Source organism: Nylanderia fulva, unplaced genomic scaffold (assembly GCF_048542155.1).
Source record: "Nylanderia fulva isolate GAGA-0341 unplaced genomic scaffold, ASM4854215v1 Scaffold10, whole genome shotgun sequence".
NCBI lineage: Eukaryota > Metazoa > Arthropoda > Insecta > Hymenoptera > Formicidae > Nylanderia > Nylanderia fulva.
This window is the reverse complement of record NW_028189193.1, coordinates 2,808,643-2,829,173: the sequence shown is the minus strand read 5'-3', so window position 1 is coordinate 2,829,173 and position 20,531 is coordinate 2,808,643. Positions and strand designations below refer to the sequence as shown.

Here is a 20,531-nt window from a genome sequence, read left to right as displayed (position 1 = left end):
GCGAACAGATAGTGTCCACACGTGCAAGCTCGATTAAAGCGCCAAGGTTGACCTTTGTGCGAACTCGTACGCGATAAACTCACGTAACTACCTACGCAGTTCTAAGTAATATATACACGAGGGCGAGTACCGTCTTTAACCGTTCTATGATTCTCCCTCTCTCATTTGCGACGGTCGCAATCGGCTTCGTCGCGAGTGCAAGAGCGTAGTACATCAATATGTGAATCTCGGGAGGCGATATGCGAGTTTGGGCGCGACCGCGTGCCGAGTTTCGCGTGCGGCGCATGCGCGCGCATTCCGCTTACTTCACACCGTCTCAAGCGATACATCCGTTGGCAAAGTCTCTTTATCGCGAGAAATGACGATATACTCTCTGACCGGCGCATCTCCACTTGTAACACTCTCTGTGTCATTGCATTCGTTATCTTTCTCGCGAGCGTCGTTCCTCGCGTTTAAACGCGCGCCGGTACAAACTTTCTCTCTCTCTCTCTTACACACATACTACTCCACTTACCGTGCGCCATCTTCGTCTGGTCAACCGCGCACTCGCAGTTCCTCTCTCCGTTGTAATATCAGCCGCAGTCTCTGTTTCGCTAAACTTGTCACCTGCTCTCGCTCTCGCTCGTCTTCATCTCTCTCCGGAGTTCTCCCTCTCGCACTGATACTCTTCCGCGCGGCGCGGCGGTAGGGATAGGGACTGAATCGCGCACGGGAACACACGAACGGACGATGTGGCGGGGGAGACGGGCCGCGGTCGACTGGTGGGGGAAGCGGACAGTAGGAGCGACGACGGCCGGCGGCGGCGCTGCGGTAGTGGGGGGTCGAGCCGAGGGAGAGCGAGAGAGGCCGAGACGGGCCGAGCGAGCGAGAGAGAGAGAGTGGGGGAAGTCGACCCCTCTAACCGGGCGATGCCACTCAACTCGAATCCCCCGCTCCGTTCTCGCGGCAGTCCGACGCCGGTCGCGCAGTCAGCATGGTTGGATTTTCGCGCAGTTTTTCACCGGTCCTTCCGTGCTGAGGCTTCCGACTTGAAGGCTCCACGTCGTCTCCAGTTGCTCGCGGTCGTGCGTGGGGTCGATACGCGTCGCGCACAACCCCGGCGAAGTGTCGTACGACGTGACAACGAAGAGCGAGTAGCCCGAGCGATCCGCGACGCCAGATGCATGAACCTAACCTCGAAGCACAAAGACCCGCTTTCTCGCTTGCTGCACGAGAGACGTTTTACGAGATCCCGTCGATGTTATATTACGACGCGAGTCTCTTCTCCGAATTTTCGCGGGAGTTTCCGTGATTTCTCGGAACGCGATCGATTTCATGCGACAGCGCCGGTAAACAACAGGACGGAGGGAAGGGAAACGAGAAGAAGTCTGAAGTTGACTGCGTACGTCTTTGCGTCGTAAAAATATTTCCGCAGGGCATCTCTCGTCGGTTGGTGATGTGAGTGATTGACGAAGAGTGGAGCGAGAGAGAGAGAGAGATAAGAGAAGTGACTCGTAAATGACAGTGTGTAGTGAGAGAGAAGCGATTCGAAAGGACAAAGAGAAAGGTTCCGGCGAGCCGTAAATCTTGACCACGAGAGAGGAAAGAAGAAAGAGAGTTCCTCCCATCCCTTCGTTTTCTCCGAACCGAAACCGCCGAATTCTATAGAATTTTCTTCGTGACGGTAAGTCGACGACTTTATCTCTCTCTGTGAAAATTCGACCGACGCGTTTTGTGCGCAATGTAACAGCGTATTAATCATTTTGCGTTTGTGGCGAATGTTTAAATATGCGTCAGTCCAATGAGGCAATAAAGCGTATGTATAAATAATGATTATGCACGACGGTTGTAAACGAACTGTTACATTTTTCAAACACGACGAGTGTAACAATTCAACTCGCGTAACAATTCGCGATTGTTAAGACGATTTTATCAGAATGTTAGATATGAAATTCATGATAAAAAAATAGATAATATAGATGGAGAGAGAGATAAGCCACTTCATCGATAAGTATTATCATCTGCATATTTATTGCGCACATGTGCGTAGCTGTCAAATTTTCACATATCTTATCAATTATTTTATATCGAATATATAAAACTGGATATTGAACAGATTTCGTATTGACATACGTACAATGATTCTGTTATTACTTTTCTCTATAAGAAGAAATTAAATTATGTGTATATCAAAACATACATGAGATCACGTAGACAGATTTAGATATTTTGTTTACATTGGTGGCTCGCATTTTTCTTTGCGTTTATCTTGAAAGAAAAAAAGCAATACCTACGAAACGAAATAAAAAAAGCAATATTTATACACTTGTTTTTCGTAATGTGATTCTTCTGTACGAAATATTATGAATTATTACAAATAATATTTATTAATATTTGTATTATTATTAATAATAAAATTAATAATTATAATTTATTAATATATTTTTTATTATTAATGATATTATTATTTATATATAAATTATTATAATTAAATTATTGCCTATTTTTGAATGTCATTTTACATTCAGTCGAGACTTTAATCGTTCATGTCAGTATTTTCGATGTTAAAAGAGAAAGTTGATTAGTATGCAGATAACTTGCCTACGTATTTATTGCAATAATCTCGTAATTCTGATAAATTAAATACCTACCGTCACGGAAAGATGACACGTTACCATATATATGTATCATTAATTGTAAGTCGCGAAGTGCAGATTCTTAGATAATGTCGACCTCCACGTCATCGAGGTTTGCAAAAATGATGAATGTTGTAATGGGATTGTAATTCCACGAATCATTCGTGGTATTAAAGCTATTGCTATCGCGTCACTGTTATAAGTCCGTCTTCATCGCAATGAATGATTTAATTAACCATGACTTGTGCAATTAAATAATTCGGTCATATATGCGATAAACGCGTTCTTAGCCTGAAATATTCTTGCAAATGACGCATATGAGCTTGAATGAAAATTAATTCTGCAGCACAGTACATATCATGCGCATATTTCATCTCAGTTTCATTTTATGGTATTTTTAGATGCAAGAGAAATCTCTCAAACGTTCGTGAAATACTTGCAATTTATTTTTAATTATACTCATCCGTCGTAAAATATACGCGGTTAAATTGTGATCAGGATAAACGATCAAATTCTATAAGTTAAAAAAACATCAAAAAATTTATTTTTTAAATAAAAACAAGTTGCCAAAAAAATCATTCTAGGAAAACAATTTGCCACTATAGCTAAATTGCATTGAAAAAAAAATATTTATTTAAATAGTACCATTTACACATTTGTTGAAACGAATAAATATTTATCTGTTTTGAAATAGAATTTCTTATATCAAGTAGGTATTTTTTCACAGCAAATTAATATTATTAGTTTTAAATAAATGATGTAAATGGTACTATTTAAATAAAGATTTATTTGAAATCAATAGTTTTTTTCAGTGTAGTTGTCTCTTTATTATAACAGTTATCACGTCTAAATTTTTGCTATGGTAACTAATATTTTTAGCTATAATTTAACTGAGAATTCTATAACAAAAATATTTTAGCTATATATGGTGACTAATTTGTTATTCCGTTCTCTGGATAATATTATCTCTCTATAATTTAAAATTAATTCCGCGTAGTAACGAAAAACAAATTATAACTTAATACGATATACATATATACTATATAAAATAAAGTTATTATAGGTACAGAATAAAAATGATATGTATATTCTTGATATAGCACGGTGCGCAAAAATATATTTGCATAAAAGGTAAGTCATATTTTGTGCCATGCAATATAATACACTCACATAACTAGGATGATTTTCATGCATTCTCATGATGGAACGAGCAATTCACTAGTGACATTTTATGTCCTTTGCTTTTCTCCAGTCGCATCTGGAAGCACCTTTTCCGCGCTGGCAAGATCGCCTTTAAATGCCGCTCGCCTTTAATGCGACGTCGTACGAACCCTCGTCAGGATCTGCACCGCGAGGGAGTAGTAAAAATTCCACGTTTGTAGAGTACTTTCTGGTGAGAGGAAAAGAGAGAGAGAGAGCGGGACAAGAGAAGGTTGAAAAAAGTTGAACAGGGGACGTTCGCGCTAAGCACATAGCAGAGAATACTCGAAGGCACTGTTTTTTAGTTAGACAAAAAATCTCGGATTCAGGCTGCAGCTTGTTTTTCTGTTTCTTCATCTGGTTTAAGTCAGACGTATGATTACGTTTCGTTTTAGCGATTTTACGAAATAGGATTAAAAATCAACGATCCGATCGGAATTCGATGCGTAAATTTAAAGACGAACATTTGCATAATGCGACTGCGCACGGAAAAAAATTAGTTACCATAATTAAACTTTAGCTATTCTTATTACTGAAATTTATTAAAATTATCATGCTTCAGCTATAATAGCTAATATTTTTTAGCTTAATAAACCGAGAATTCTCCATCAAACTATAGCTAAAAAATATTAGTTACCATAGCTAAAATTTAGGCACTAAATTTCAAGTAATATAGGGACAGCTAAAATTTAGCTACGATAGTTAATTCTTTTTTTGTGCATGTGATTCATTAGAAATTTAATCATCAATTTACTGTTATGTTCCATTACTCGGTTTTGAAATACGAATTGATAACTATATATAGACAGAAATTTCGTAACAATATACATGTTTGCACATATAGATAAAAAAAGTATTCGCGTCACGATATTGCGATGTGTAATATTTGCATTGGCATTGTCTTGAATTATGACGAGCCTATGGTTTTATTTTACTCGATATAAATCGACATTCGGAGATTCAGTTTTCAAATACTATACAATTGTTATCATTCGATAAAGCGGAATTATTGACATTGTCAACATTGGTTATCTCGAAATCGGACGAAATTCATCTATCGTTATCTATGTATAACGATCGTTATCGAAAATTGTTTCTGCGCGAGACGAGAAACTTCAACGTTGCATCTCACGTGTCATTGACTTTGAACATACCGTGGAATCGTGGAAATTTCGAAAGCACCGATCCCATTTTCGTGGCATTTATCTTGCAACAAGTTCGCGCTAACGTCGAACGTTTCTTGCGACATGCGAGAGTTTGGATGCGAACACCCGGATAATTCGCATCGAGTTAGAGGAGGGAAACGAGACCCGTTTCTTTTTCGGGTTTTGATACAAATTACACGAGTTTGCGCATATCGTACCCTCAAGATTACTCCTTTTCACGGTCGCCTTCGGAGGCGAAAGATGCGCCGCTCTTCTTCGCGTGATGCGAAAAGTTTGAATAGCTTTCGTTACCGGGATTTTCCGGACGATGCTTTGCTACATGCAAATTCGGAGCATTTTCAGCGCGCGGGTCTTCAAAGACTTTACGTTAGATGCTGCGAGATGAGTTCGAACCCATGGGAACCTCATAACTTTGCCGGCAGCAACGTGACACGATGTTAGAATCGCTGTGTAACCTACATTGTTCGCATTAATTTAGTCCTACCTGTTTCGCGGCATGCATTAGCCACTAATCGAGCGAAACGATGGCGATGCACATCTGATCTCGGTGACCTGCATGCAACGCGATTCTTAACTGCAGTATCCGAGCATCTCGCTTATTATTATTAATGATTTACCATGTCTTCCAATGGAAGATCGTGCTCAATTAGGATTCAACATTGCTGATAAGAGTATATAATGATGCAACATTATATATATGCAATAATTATACATTGCACTTTAAGCTATCAACCAGACATACATTTTACTTAAGAATTTATACGTTCTAGAGATACATTTATAGATGAAATATTTTATATTCTCCTCTCTTTCAGATTATTAAATATAAAATGATTTTACTATTATTACGATCACAATTTTCTGACGTTATACATAGATAAAAATATAATTGTTATATTTAAATAACTATATAGAATTATTGGATTAAAATATAAAATGGGTAATAGAATATAAAATGGGTAATATACCTCTCTCTCTCAAATGCAACAACATTTCAATAGATAGATTCATTGTTAAAATAAACTTTTACTTTTCTTGAAAAGAACTTGAAATTCTATCCAAATGGTTTTAATATTTTAATATTTAAATTCTTTTAAATTGAAGAGAAAATAAGGCATGTACATAAATAACACAAAGTAAATCTTAAATTAATTTTGACTTTATTCAATAAGAATTTGAACGGAAGAAAAAGATCTCGAAAGTTAAAAATACATCACCATTAATAACTTATAAATAAGTTTTCAATAAGAAATACGCGTGACTCAAAATTCGTCTTATCTGTACTTGAAAATCTATTTGAGACACTTCAGAGGTGAGATTCTAAAGGTTAAAGCGTCGTGACGTATGTTGATCTCCCGCGAAAAAAAGCGTCATTTTTTAATTAGCCGTGAACGTGCGTCACACGAATTCAGCCCGATCGAGCAGGAACGATCGAGCAAAAGAAGTAATCATCCATTACAAATCCAATCGTTGCGTATCATTATGCCTTATTGGTCGTGATTAGCGCGTCATACGCCAAGTTAATTGGCTCGCTGTTGAGCTGCGTCCGCGCTTACATGCATCGCGTTACGTTACGTTCCGTTCGATCGCTGGATCGTCAAATCCCTGCCGCGGAGTTATCGTCGCGTCGCGCTTATCGGCTTCCGGATTCGCGCACAATAATTGAGCGTATTCCAGTTTGTGCCGCATTAAAACGATCGAGTTTAACCCGGCAATGGTATTGCTGGCATTCTACCGTCAATATACTCGCATAATGTCGTGATACAAGAGCCCCGACGCGCCGCTATATACGTTCATCGGCCCACGACGAGCGTAGGCGATGAACTCCTTCACCGCACCCACGGTATTATCTTAAGTTGGCACCGATATATAATACCGGTGAATTCAACGCGATTCGACGCCCGTTGCGTGTTTCCCGTAAATCGATTTCGTATCTCCGCGCTCATGCCTATATCTCGCTATAAAACATTTTTTGTTCTCTCCATTTTTATTCTTTGTTCTCGGATGTATGCATTAGATATGCATACATGAGAGTGCATTATGTACGAGTATAATTTTTTTAAATGACAGCTCTTTGTATAGTGAAGCTCCATGTGAATACCATGAAAAGATATTACTATATATAGACTTAGAAAAATATAAATCGAAAATTTTCAAATAGTATGGAGATGTGATTATATTTACATATGTGTGCATATATGTATGTAAATTATCTGAAATATTGTAGAAATTGTTGCACATTTATATATTATAGAGAATATGAAATATCAATAATAGCTCGTGCTTTATATTTGACATCTATCCAAATTTTGACACTTATCCAAATTTCTTTTATTACGAAGAATGTATAGATTCATTTTTATCTGAAATAGAAACGGAAATTGAACTTCGAAGAGAGACATAACTGTCAATTAAAATAAACTGTCGTATATATATTTTGTTTAGCATAAATGTCAATTAATTTAAACAGCCAATCGTATCGTTGTACATTTTTGTTTCGTCATTCTAAAAAGACATAAATCTCAAGTGCCTTTTAAAAATGTTCGGAATAATAAATCAAACCGAGGATCTCTCCGCCTCTATTTCTACTTACGAAAGACTCCGACTAGCGAGAGAGAAACTGTATATACTCCGTAATATCCACACGTCATGCGGTATATAATTTTCCAATCGTCAGACATACAGTTCGTTGAAAGAAAAAAGGGAAGGGGAAGGCTCGCAAAAGGTCTGTTCGCGTGAGGAGCACAAGGACACGTAATTCGAAGGCGCGATGAAATATCGAGGTTCTATCACGTAAGGTCCGTACGTTTGGTCGACCCTTTGGAGGTAACCATCTCGCGTTCGCTCGGTCGATCGCCTCTCGATCGGAAAGTAAACGAGTTCCCCAGGCGAGCTCTCTCTCTCTTTCTCTCTTTCTCTCCCTCGGTTCGGTCAGGCAAAAGCGAGAGGAAAAAAAAAGGATCCGCGAGAGGGAAAAGAACGTGAAGCGGGCGGGAAGAAAAGCTGCAGGAGAAACACGATGGCAGCACGCATACCTGGCGCGTGCATCGACTACTTGCTTGTCTCGCGGCTTAACTCGATTGCCGTAATATGTTGTTGGTATAACATCACTGGGCCGGTGTACATTCGGCGCATTCTTCGAGTTCGTTGACCCAATTAAGGGCAGTGTTTGATAGCGGGTACAATTATATGCCTACGTGTATATAGTCTCGGCTGTGTACACACGGAAAAAAGAATTAGCTACCATAGCTAAATTTTAGCTGTCTATATATTACAACCTGAAATTTAGTTCTCATGCCCAAATTTTAGAGAATGTTATAGCTAAAAAATATTAGCTGTCATAGCTAAAATTTAGGCATGATAATTGAATTTCATGTGTAATGTGGACAGCTAAAATTTAGCTATGATAGCTAATTCTTTTTTTCGTGCAATACCAGCTATTTTTCGAGATTTTTCACGAAAAATTTCTATTTGATTAATCCGTGGGTCGATAAGTCGGCCAACCGTGGCAGTTATGGAAACGTACTGGCAAGGCCGGTTTATGATATTTTTAGAAGCTTGTAGTAAATATTTGAGTCGGCAGTCAGATGACATTTCTTGAATTAACTGTAACGTGTCGATTAACTCTGACATTTTCTTCTTAATACATGTATTAATTTTTGTTAATATTGTACTTTAATACATTATTTATATATTCATCGTCGCAGAATTTTATTCCAATTTAATATCGATGAAATTGATCTCATTGTCAATTAGTAAATCGAATGAATTTTGCCGAGATATTATCTGAAGAAATATTACTCCTTATGGTACATTTTTTAATTGAGAATTACATTTGTAATACCGAATTAATGAATGAGTCGCTCGAATTCATTATCTCGCGCGGAGATCTCAGAGGTTGTCGACCTTACGAAGGTCTGACGACCAAAGTAATGTGGCTACTGTTTAAATTTGGAATGCGACGTTCAACCGCGAGACTTCGAAATACCACCAGTACATTTTCGCTTTCGTATCATCAGTTTAAATGTGAAAGCCAAAGGAATACGAATGATGTACGGTTACATTGTATATTGATTTTACGTTTAATAAGAATTGAAATGATCGTGTCACTATATTACGAGAAACAAAGAAGTGTTATCATTAATGTGAGTTATCATATAAATAATTCTACAAATGAGAGGGAATATAATCCTTTACCAGTTTTCAAACGGAAATATTTAATACTCTTTCGCGTAATAAATAACGCGCGTATTATTTGCATTGCTCATTACCCAGCTGCGCTACGCATAATAGAATTGCATACGTAACCGAAGGATGAACCAAACGATTGAATTGCAGGAAGGGTGGTCGTCTGGGCTGTAAATCATAGCCATTGTGTAATTTAATTACGTTTTCGGTAATCGGCAGCTGCAATCGATTGCGCTCGGCCGAGTGTAATTTGCAAACCTAATCGCCTGTTGCGGTCTGCGCGTAAGGTATAATGCCAGTTTGTCAACTATATTACTATGTTTGATAAAGTTCATGTTAATATGTTCATTAATGCAAAATGCTTCAAAGGTACAAGGTGACAGTATACAGTGTTCTTGCTAAACGTCCATTAAAGTGCGTTGTTAAAAATTAATCTACAGATGCAATCAATGACGACTTTATTTTATTTTGCAGTAAAAAAATATGTTTGCAATATTGATCGAAAATATTTATGTTAATGTATAAAACTTATTAAATTGAATATGAATAAAAAGGAGCTTTTCTCAATTATCAAACTCCGCAATCAATGGATCTATTGAAGAGCACCTAAATCTATCAAATTACCTCTACCTTGCGCGAATCGGCTGGACCAATCGAGCGTTCATAATAGGCGGACGATGTAATCGCCTTAACTTTGATTTTCCGATTGGCTCTCATGCTACGGACAATAGCGAATAAAGTTTTTAAATTAAATGATATCGCGAAGTCATCGCGTGTTTTAATTTCGCGACTAAGAACGAAATGCATTTCACTTATCATATATTTGCAATTTAATTTTATTTCGAGAATATTTAATAAAATCAAGTATGAAGAAAAAATGTCAAATGTCAAATACAACAAAAAAGAAAATTTTACATTTATAGATATAAATGAAAAGGTAAAAAAATTCCACGTAAATATATTCATTTCGGTCGTTGGAAATGGAGAAATAAAGCAACAGTTCGCATCACAATGCAACGTGTCCATATATACCGCGTTTTGCAGCGCGTTTCTGACGAGAGAGGGCATTCAGTCCGTCGTAATGCGCCAATAAACCTTTATGCATCCAGCATGCGGAAACGTTTCTAACGTTTACCCGCTTGTTGATCAATCCGCGCTTGGTTGCACAATATTCGCGGTTCGGGCGACGTGAGCGTTGCGGTGACCGACGCGACGACGTGATGATACTTGGGGATTGACCTGACCTGACTGCAACGTGTACGATCTGACCACGGACGTATCCTAGTCGTAGTACCCGAAGTACTATGTATGTATGTGCGGATACGAAATTGTCATTAGTAGCGCGACGATACGGGTGGACGAATATGTCGAGGCTAGAGAAAGACGAGGTATATATATGCGTGCTTTGGTTTACGACCGAATCAGCTGCCCGGCCGAAAATTACTCGTACGATACGTATCGGAGGCGTCTATTGTTGGCAATATGACGCTCGCGGGACAGCAATCTAGCTCGATGTATTATACACGTTGTTCAAAGTTCGACGCCGTGTTTCGGCTATGAAAGAGCGAGAGGGAGAGAGAGAGAGAGAAGAGAAAAGACTAAATCGAGATCGATCATAGCTCTGTGAGCGAGAAAATTCTATCCGAGGGCATTGACAAGCTAGCTAGTGCGCATTGAGCGAAATTCCAAGAGGTAAACCGCCGACCAGAAATATGTGGGGTGGAGAAAGGGGTAAAGCTCGAATTATCGCAAACCGCGTACGCGGACAAATCAGGAAAGGAAGAGAAATGACAAAGAGCCCGCGACCAACGAGCGGCCGCGATAAATACACCGCGAAATTTGATATCTGCGCTTGTCGGAGTAAAATATCGACTCATTTCCCCCGATAACTCGTTTTCGATCGTCCATTCACGATCGACGTGAATTTCGTTCGTGCGATGGCTATAAAGCGTCCGCGTGCAACGGAAGGACCGTTTACGAGGAAGGATCGTTCGTGATCGCGGGGCCGAATTTAGCGAACGCGGTTGAGTAATCTCCGCAATCTGCGTTAGCTCGCTCGAGCGATGCCTCGGCCAGTCATTTCACGACTGAAATAGATAGCATATGTAAACGGTGTATGCATTTTGTACACTGTCATTGTCAGGAAAGCTGCTTAGAGGGAGAGAGAATCATAGATGAAAAGCCGAACCGTTATTGAAACCTGACAATCGCAATAACATTCCTTTGTAAACAGAAGTTTATTAATTCATCTCTGATTGATCTCTGATAGATCACACGATTGATTTTAATTAATATATTTTTCACTAGTCAATTATTCACGGGGAGAATTTTATCTTAGAATTTAGAACCCCGAAAATTACAGTAATCGTGGGACAATATGGTACTGGAAGAATTTTATAAGAGTTTCTCTGATTAATATTTACCACAATAAAAAATATAGTAAAATTAATCGAACGTATATTATATCTTATTGTGATAGATATTAATATTTTCTATTGTAATAAATATTAATCAGAGAAACTCTTATAAAATTCTTCCAAAACCATATTGTTTTATTATTATCATGATTTCAAGGATAAATTCTAAGAGAAAATTCTCTCTGCTGTGCATATATTTATAGAAAGCAAAATTAATCTCTGATTGACTTGTAAAAATAAGATATTCGATGCTCGTAATCGCGATTTATTTTAATTAATACAATTTTTACATATTAATTATACATTTATGGAAAAAAGTTGAGTATATAGGATATAAAAAGATACACATAACTTGTTCAGAATACAAAAAGAAACGCATGCTATACTTCAGATGCTTGATCAAGTACTCTTAAAAAACGGGAGGAAGGGAAAGAAGCGAGGCTGCTCGCAGCCGTTCTTGATGCTCTATTTAAAAGTATCACGAGGCCGACCTCGGTTATCCTAACCGTTGTCGGCCATCCACGCGGTTAAGTAATCAATGACGTAACAGCGCAATTCAGGTCTCTTTTGTTTCTGTTGTCGGGAGAAAGAACGAATCGACGATGGGGAACGAGGGGGATGTTCAGCAATCTATCGCCGGACGAAACAGCCAGAGAATCGTTGCGAATGTGTCGTCAGGGCGCGGCGGCAAACGCATTGCAACTGCAACAACAATAACGCGACAATCTGTACTCGACGCGAGGTGAAACGCGCGCAAAGACATTCCTCGGTTGTGTCCGACGTTCGTCGATTGGATTTGCGGCCGTCCTCGTCGACCCGCGACATACTTGTAACACTTTGACAAAGTCGTAGAAGTAACTCCGAGGATAACTTCCTTGTTCCACCTCGCATCCAGCCCATTCACCATCCTTGACCATTGTCATTTCGAGATTCAGCAATTACATTTATGACCGAACTCCTACCGGAAGTTGGAGCGCCATAACGCAGCTCTCGCGCTTGCTAATCTGAATAATCTTATTTCACTTACTTACTTTGCTCGAACTGTTTATCGCCTCGGTTTATCTCTGCCCGAGACGGGGATTAAATTCTCCAGCTAAATACATCGCAAGATCGTCTTGATCGCTGCTTTAATCGTATTGCGGTTTATATGCGTATATGTAAATACGCGAGGGAAGGGAGAATAAAGCGTTAGGTTCTTGATAATTGAATCGGTGGTTTTTTCTTTTTTTTTTCTTTTTTTCCTACTGTCTCAAAAATAGAAATACAATATAATTGGTTAGTTTTTTACGGTGGAAAATTCGATTGTCGGTTATACGGACGTTTTAACGCGCTCTCGGAATTAGAACAAATGTATCCGAAATCGGATTGGTTTCAATTACCGGTCTATACCGGTTAAACGTGGTCGTGGGAAATTTGCACGTTTGTTGAAATAACCCAACGAGCCCTTTTCCCCAAATACCGCTCTCGCATTCGATGCGGTTTATTAACTTTTCGACGATCGCGCATGGTACATATAAAATGAACGACGGCAGATTCGCGTATCCGATTTCGCGGCTAGGTAGATCGCCCTCTGCTCGATTCGAATGGTAGGGTATTACTTTTAATTGTATTGAATAAAATATTTAATTACGTTAAAGTTACGCTTATCGACGCGCATGTTGTAACCACATCGAGAATATTTTGCTCGTTTTCCCGATGTTTTTAAATTTTCATCACTTATATTTACAATGACCATCCGTCCTTTATTTTAAAGGACAGTCCTTTATTTCAAGTAGCTATTCTTTAGATTTATTCATTTTTCTAAAATTCAATTTTGTCTTTTATTTAAAAAATTTCTTTATTATTTAGCGTTCCAATGCCTAATGTAGTATTAACATGAGAATTTGTACGAAAACAATGAAATCTCTTATATCCGGAACCCATTTAAGAAACCACAACTTTGTTTCAACATAGTCGAATCAGTTTTAAACTATATAAGAATACATAGACTTCTGATAATCACAAACTTTTTTTGCCTGTCAATCTCCACTTTGATCGCGAATTGATTTGATAACATGTTGAAACAAAGCTTTAAAATTTTTAGGTTTACCCATTATTTGCTCTCAGAAAATATGGTCACCGTACTTTATGTATTAATATTTTAAAAACGATATTTTTAACGTTATTTTTGCGGCGCCGTTTAGTTATTTCGACGTGAATCGTGGTTTTAAACGTACATTCACCGGTTGATAAAAATTTTTTATTGACGATACGTCGGTCAATTCATATGTTATAAGAGACACCTCGCTCTCAGATAAATACATTTGATAACAATTTTATTATACTCTATCGGATTCGAAATAATGGATGGACGTTTAAAAAGTTGATCCCGTGGAAAACAGAAACGTTACTCTCGTACGGTCGATAGGAAAAACATTTTGCCGCAACGAAACGGACACCGCAGAACGGAACATGGGCTACGTTGCTATATGACGAAAATCGCGATGAATGTTTACAAAATCTGATCGTTTTCAATTACCAGCTGGCGCCGACATGGCGGCCGCGCGGAAATTCTGTTCGGAGAGTTTCCATTGAAAGCGTCGCTGAGCTTTTTTCCATCCTTGATGCTTGATGCGGTCCGCATATATATCCTATCACGGAACGTTTCGCGGATGTACGCGGTATCGCGTTACCGCGTGCATTTTACCGTATGTTCCCAGATTGCGCACGCGCGTAACTTCGTCCATTGACTTCAATCAACGCGGAAGTGTCGCGAAAGCCGGTCCGTGCTCCAATTACCGTCTGTCCGTACGTCCATCGGGATCTAACCCAGGATCCAGCCGCCCAGTACCTTTATACAACCGGTCGACCGGTTAAGCAAGCCACGTTGTAAATACAGTCATTAAAGTGCGGTGTCCACGCGCGTGTATACCCATGCATTCGACGCATTCGAACGAGCGCGTGTCACGACGTAGAGAAAGGATAAATGATCGATCTCTCTCTCTCTCTCTCCCTCTTGATCAGCTGACATTGCGCGGCTTCAAGAGCTTCGCGCCTCAGACATGTGCGCGTAATGCGGGACATCCATCAAAGTGTTTCGTTTGAGGGGCTTTACTATGTATAATAGCATTGATAGAGAGACGGATATTCTAAGTATGCTTCTATCCACGATAAGCGATGATGTTATGTTATATATTATCGAGTATTTCTGAAAGAACTCTTTTAAGTCTGTGATATGATACGGCAATGATTGGAAGTATGACTAAATGTAGTGTTTTCTTTTTTTTTTCCTCTCAAAATTATACAGAATTATTAAGTCAGGATTTTTATAAAATTTCACAAGAGAAATTGATGTTTCATAGATTTTTTATTTTTTTAATTCGATCTGTAAGAGAATGGTTTTATTATTTCGGCAATTAATTTGCATACTTAAATGACGTATTGTGGGAAAAAGAAAGGAGAAAAAGACGAGTAAAGAAATAAAATATCATTTATTATCCAGATTAAAAAAAATGAGTTTTCCAATATTTTCTTCGATACAGTTTTATTGTTAATCATTTATTACACGAACACGACCCAGTTTGTGAAAAGCGATCTGTTATCTGTAACACTTTAGAAGTTCCGATTCTGTTTCTGCTCTTATCCTTTGTGATATATGCGCATAATAAATTCTTGGTGCAGTCAATGCGTACCAATGTATTACGAACTCTGTAGATTATATCATCAAAGGAATTACTGTCAAAGGACACGAAGGGCGTTGTTTCCGTTGTAGAAGTCATAGGAAACGTAGTTCGCTTGCGGATTAACGGTTGTAAATTGTCGCTTTTTGTGCATTATCGCTTGGCCGCGCACATCTCGCGGGGGATACAGAAAAATTTGTCCTAACAGCACAGGATTTATTTATTACCGGTGACACGCGCGGCAGATGACCATGCCGGGTATTCTGACGCTGCCGTAAATCTAGCCTAGTAACGCTTGACATAGTTTTCGCCCGGGCGTCATCGGCACGGCATACACACACACACATATATACACACAAATATATATATATATATATATATATATATATATCGGTCATGTAAATGTTTGTATGATGAAGTATAAGCATAATAATCTGCCGTAATGTAAATCACCAGATAAGTAAACCACGAGCCACATTCCTCGCCGCGAGATAACATATCTAGTCCACAAATTATCGCGTGTATAAAATAATTTTCTCTCATCCCTACGGTCCGTTTCGCAATTTTTCGCGCATCTGTCTCTACTTATATTTATTAATCATCGACGCTATGAATCAGTGAACAAGCAAGCGAGAATTATCTAGCTGGACTATTACATATATGCTTTTTTAAAAAAGTGAATATTACTTCAATAATCGAGAAGAAATAGCACATGAAAAATGTGATGGATTGAATAGCAAAAAGAGATGAATTAATGCATTGATTATCAAATGATGTACTACTCGTCCAGAAATATGACGCGATTTTTGTGTAACAATTAAAATTGTTGCTTCAATCGATGGCTTGATGCACTGAATTTAGTGCAGCAAATTTTGAACAGTTATTGTAATATGTATTTCGAGCTTCATGAAAAACATGAAATAAAGCGTCTGCATAAATTTAAAAATACATTTATAATTTATATCTAATATTATATTTCATATTTTATATTATTGGAAATTTCCTACTAAAAGAGAAAAATATTTTATACAAATATACTGATTTCTTGTTCTCGAAATATGACGTTTATTTTTCTTATTAATAATATATTACGAAAAAAACTTGTGATTAATACCGAGAAGAATAGAATTATGTATATTTAATAAATTAATTTATTGAATAAATTCCGAAGGAAAGAGAGAAAGAGAGAAATAAAAGGAGAAAGAGATGATAATTAAATCGTACAGTATAATAATTTTGTTGTTTCTGTCATAATATAAAATAAAATATGATAGGTCAGGGATATTCGATATTGTAAGCCTGTAACTGTTTTTACAGGCTTCATCGATTAGCGCATATTAAAGTGGTGCGAGTTTTGAAGCGCGCGTTGCACTTGGAATTCACGGACAATAGTTTCGCGACGTAAAATGCAAATACGCGACAGATTCTCCGTTGGAAGCGTTGTCGTCGTCCGTGTCAGCTTCATAATGCGGCGGAACTTTGACTCGAGTTGTCTTTGACTCGAACGGGCGCGGATCTTGATGCTGCAACTCCCGGAGTTGGCGGAACAATTGTACCTCAGGAGTCTACTAATGCCTCGTCGAATTCGGGGCGGTAACACCTTTGTTGACGTGTTCGCTCCTTAACGAATTGGTAATTCCTTGGATCCCCTCGTAATTTCGGAAGTTTCAATCGCGCATCACGTGCATCGGCGCAAATTACTGATTTTATTCATTAAATACGTGTATTATAGAAAATAGGTTAAATTAAAAAGTAGTATTAGTAACGTATTTTATCTCTATTTTAAACTGCATGAATTATGACAGAGGAAACGTAATAAAATTTAAATTGTTCTACATAAAATTATGATTTTTTTATTAGCTAATCTTGTTTACGTCTCATTAGACGCACACGTGACGCATGTAATTTACTGTTTCGAATACAAATGCAATAGCTTTAAAATACATGTAGATTATATTTTTATACAATAGAATCACGCAGTTTTTTTAATGAAAAAAAGATGTAAAAATTTCTTTTTTATTCGATTATTTTTCAAATATAAAATTACGAAATAAAATTTTCTCGTCACGCTGCGAGCAACAGCACTTAGTGAAGGATCAAATAGCGTTTGAAATTACGAAAACTATTTCTTTGTTTTGCAGAGAAGCATAAGCTTCTCCCTTAGCGGCACAAAAGGACGAACTTTGTCGCGTGACGAGCATTCTCCTTTTCCGCGAGCGCGAGCGTCCGTTTCGTATTCTTTCGAAAGGAAAACTCTGACGAAGTGAACGGAGACAAGACAAAAAGTCGCGGACGTTTTGCCTGCATCGCGTTTCCCCTTTGTAGCGTCCATGGATTATCGTTGTCATTGTGCATTTCCCTTCGAAAACGACAAGCGTCCCTCTCACGTATACCTCGAGATGAATGCACGAGTCACGAAGCATCGTCGCGATAATCTTTCGCGAGAGACGAAAATGCGAAATGCAATTCGCTCCGACCATCGAAAATACATATATATAGTTAATGGCCTGATCCATTAACCTCGACAATATCTGCGCACTATGCGCCACTAACCTGATACAGTATATCAAACATGCTAACGATGACATGAACAAATTTACTTTTGAAGTAAAGTGGCGTACTTTTCGAGGCCAGTATTATAACATCTAGTTACTTTGAGATCATTATGTAATATTACACCGCTCTGTAACCAATTTTCAAGGGAGTTATTTAAAGCGAAACTGGCACATTATTTCATAAAAACTATATATAATTAAAAATTCTGGCTTTATTTTTAGTAGTCATTTTAGCAGTCAGTTATATTTGTATAGTTCTCTTGATATAAATTGTTGAGAATTTTTTTTGAAAAATAATCAGAAATAAAATGCATGATATTTCACGTTTATCTTGAGGCACTTTTGATTTGACAATTATAATTATTTGTTTAAACTGTATTGATAATGATTATAAAAATACAGTCAGAATCTTTTACTACTTATTTGAATTTTTCCGAAAATTATACGCCAGTGTTCATCCAAACAACACATATTTAAATATTTCTATTGTAGAAATTGCATTCTTTATATACGAGACTATTAAGGTAAAAAAATCTCAATTTAATCTTAACTGTAATTAATCTTATTTAAGACAAAAGAATATTAAAAATGTTATTTTAATTACATCCGATTACTTCGCGTGCTAATAAGTGCGCTCATAAATTCTGCTGCACTTTGAGATTAAAGTGAAAATTTTAATAGTAAAAAAACCGTATATATATCTTTATAAAGCTTGTATCTTAAGCTTGTAAACTTTCGGTATGTTTACCGAACTGTAGCCGTTAACTCTGGAAAAGTTTCCGGATTCCGTATCGAGGAAAGGTTTGGTTCTCGAATAAGAATGCTAGGCTTTGTAACAACGACGTAAGTCAGACAACCGTGGAAGGTTGATTCATGGCGTATACTGTAACTCCACCCTGCGATCGGATTAAACTTGACGCCTGCCGCACCGGCACTGCCAATACCCTGTCGTTATACAATATCGACGTGCCACCGATAATAGGTCCAAATTTACACCCTGCTACGATGAGATATGACCCGTCAAACTGACGCATTCAAGACTTATATAGGCTCCGCTAATCTGACAGTTTACTGATTTTGACCGAATAACAATCTATTTGACAAAAAAATGCTTCGCGTAATGAATAAGTAAATCTTACGTGTCCTATATAGGATTTTAACTTTACACAAATTTAAAATTTGATTTAGTTCGATTTGATAGACGCATATCAAGTAAAAATAAAATTTAAGTTCAACTAAAAGTCCAAATTCGTTTATATATAGGTATATTATTCTTTGTTTGAATATATTTGGATTTACTGTTAATTAAATTAAAGTTTTATTTATAATTACTCGACATGTATCTAAAATTGATCTGATTCAATCCAGATTCAATTAAATTATATTAAAATTTGCTTCAAATATTTATATATATACCGTATGTGAGATTTATTTGTTCATTATACAGCAGATTTTGTTACATTTATATATATATATATATATTATTGACTGTCGTAATAATTTGATCGAACAAAATATTATTTGATATAGAGAGCTTTTAGGTAAATCTTTTATCTCGGATTATCATCCTTATCCCTTCCGATTCAGTAATTGCGCGCACGACGCATACCTTCCTCGATCCGATATTACGTAATTGGCGCCGTTTATGCCATGATTAACATGCACGGGTCGTAAATACCCGTTATGCTTGGCTGAATTCCATTGATCTCTCGCGCATGGCAGAATTACACGATTAATTTCTAATGCTAGAGTGTCCGTTACAGCGAACCGCCCCCGAAGTCCGGACGCATCTGTTTCATTCAAAGACATTCGGGTTTTATAATTTAGGAAACCGCGAAAATCGATCGCGCATCCACGTAGTCGCACGTATAGCTGTGTGTACATACATATATATATATACACATACACGTACTCATTGCGCGTCGTTAATGACACAGGGCCAAAGTGGCGGTAAGTGGTGAATGTGTGGCAGTCATGTTAACGAGTCTCCGATAGCGAGCAGCTCGACAGCTGTTAACGTGCAATTAAAATGACGGGACCGAGGGAACCACCGCAGAGTCGAGAGACGTAAAATCGTCGGCGGGTCCGCCTGCAATCGCGACTACTTGCTCGGCGCGTAATACCTGCATCATTAACGGCGAGAGTGCGTAGCCGGACCGGCCGGACATGCCCGCCTAATTACAGCCGACTAAAGCGTTTGATTATCGGCACGCGCGCTGAGATAATGGTGACACTCCGCGTTCCAGCTGTACCTGCGACGGAAACCGGTGTATCGGTAAACGCAATTTTCGATTAAAACGTATATCATATCGTGCGCAACAAATGGTCGCGAGAAATAAACGCAATTCTATTTTGTCTCGTTTTTTTTTTTTTTTTTTTTGCATCCGCAATGTCGGTCTATAATCCTTAACCATGAGCTTGCAACGTCTACGTTATCGCGATATAGACGGAGAAAGACGAGATAGAGAGAGAGAGTATAAAGCGCAAACCCTCACTCTTACATCATTAAACTCGTTCCGGTCGAGATACTTTTCTCGTAAGTGGACGAATCTTCTCGCTTCCCTCTGTTCTTGGGATATTTTTTTTATCGACCGTCCTTTGATGCTGCGCCTCGAGTTCTTTGATATCGCGAAACCTTTGACTGGACAGTACTCGGGATCATTAAAGACGGCTGATATCTTAGAATTGAATCGTTATGCTGAAATATCAAATTAAGCGGTATTTTCTATAA

At 38.0% G+C, this 20,531-nt stretch overlaps 1 protein-coding gene and 1 long non-coding RNA gene across 4 annotated transcripts in view; one reads left to right on the top strand and one right to left on the bottom strand.

The window, feature by feature from the left end:
- The window catches only part of LOC114936982 (uncharacterized), a 136,987-nt gene extending 135,361 nt beyond the window's left edge, over positions 1 to 1,626 (bottom strand). Inside the window, exon 1 of one of the 2 annotated variants that reach the window (XR_014924632.1) lies at positions 515 to 1,626. This is a non-coding gene — a long non-coding RNA (uncharacterized LOC114936982). The remainder of the gene's footprint in view (positions 1 to 514) is intronic. The other variant, XR_014924631.1, reaches the window with a different exon arrangement.
- Positions 1 to 20,531, top strand: part of sfl (N-deacetylase and N-sulfotransferase sfl) — a 263,272-nt gene that overhangs the window by 155,510 nt on the left and 87,231 nt on the right. The window contains exon 1 of one of the 2 annotated variants that reach the window (XM_029310347.2): positions 933 to 1,663. The exons of the other annotated variant lie outside the window; for it this stretch is intronic. The gene's annotated coding sequence lies outside the window, so the exon portion shown is untranslated. Of the gene's footprint in view, positions 1 to 932; positions 1,664 to 20,531 lie in introns of those variants that run through there. 2 annotated transcript variants of the gene reach the window in all.